The sequence below is a fragment of the Euprymna scolopes genome, chromosome 23, assembly GCF_053919585.1.
Source record: "Euprymna scolopes isolate OS-2025 chromosome 23, ASM5391958v1, whole genome shotgun sequence".
Taxonomy (NCBI): domain Eukaryota; kingdom Metazoa; phylum Mollusca; class Cephalopoda; order Sepiida; family Sepiolidae; genus Euprymna; species Euprymna scolopes.
Window position 1 is genome coordinate 6,781,775 of NC_136504.1, and position 1,422 is coordinate 6,783,196.

General features: G+C 38.8%; 1 pseudogene; it reads left to right on the top strand.

Moving 5' to 3' along the window:
- Positions 1–228: 228 nt before the first annotated feature.
- Positions 229–347, top strand: LOC145246377 (5S ribosomal RNA; annotated as a pseudogene).
- The last annotated feature ends 1,075 nt before the right edge of the window (positions 348–1,422 follow it).

The window sequence follows — 1,422 nt, forward strand, 5'->3', positions numbered from 1 at the left end:
TGGCTGCCAACGTCTATACGCACACAACATTACGTTACCCTGTTATCATATAGATAACGATGATTTCCTATTATTTGAAGTGTGATCGAAAAGAAACCCTTCCTATATTTTTGTTCAAAAAGAAAATTAACTTTGAAGATAGGAGTGATACCATTAAAACGAGTTATTTCTTGCTTTCCAAAATATTTTTTCCAAATAGTCATCATCAAGCTATATACACTATTGCGAAAATACAGCATAATCACGTTGAGACACCGGTTCCCGTCGGATCACCACAGTTAAGCAACGTTGAGCCTGGTCATTACTAAAATGGGTGACCAATTTGGGAAGTCCAGGTGCTGTATGTAGGTGGACGTCGACACCTCCCTGCAAAAAGTTGCAAAAGCCTAACGTCGTCATCTCCCCTAACGAGGATATACACGCCACTGGGGACCGCTTGTGAATTTCATACTCCCATGAAACACCCTCCTTTGGAGGAAGCCCGTTAAACCCTGAATAGGGTTGGTGCTGACTGTACACATACACAGTATTGCGAAACATTCAATGATGCATGTCAGCATCTGAAGCTGGCTCATGGAAAACATCCTTCTTAGAGTCTGATGAACGTCTTTGCTCAATCATCATTGTTCGACGTCTGGGTTCACTCATCATTTTTCGACGTCTTGGTTCAATCATCATTGTTTAACGTCTTGGTTCAATCAGTATTATTCAACGTCTTGGTTCAATCATCATTGTTCAACGTCTTGGTTCAATCATCATTGGTCAACGTCTTGGTTCAATCATCATTGTTCAACATCTTGGATCAATCATCATTTTTCGACGTCTTGGTTCAATCATCATTTTTCGACGTCTTGGTTCAATCATCATTGTTTAACGTCTGGTTCAATCATCATTTGTCGACGTCTTGGTTCAATCATCATTGTTTAACGTCTTGGTTCAATCATCATTGTTCAACGTCTTGGTTCAATCATCATTGTTCAACATCTTGGTTCAATCATTATTATTCAACGTCTTGGTTCAATCATCATTGTTCAACGTCTTGGTCCAATCATCATTGTTCAACGTCTTGGTTCAATCATCATTGTTCAACGTCTTGGTTCAATCATTATTATTCAACGTCTTGGTTCAATCATCATTGTTCAACATCTTGGTTCAATCATCATTGTTCAACGTCTTGGTTCAATCATCATTGTTCGACGTCTTGGTTCAATCATCATTGTTCAACGTCTTGGTTCAATCATCATTGTTCAACGTCTTGGTTCAATCATCATTGTTCAACGTCTTGGTTCAATCATCATTGTTCAACGTCTTGGTTCAATCATCAGTGTTCAACGTCTTGGTTCAATCATCATTGTTCGACGTCTTGGTTCAATCATCATTGTTCAACGTCTTGGTTCAATCATTATTATTCAACGTCTTGGT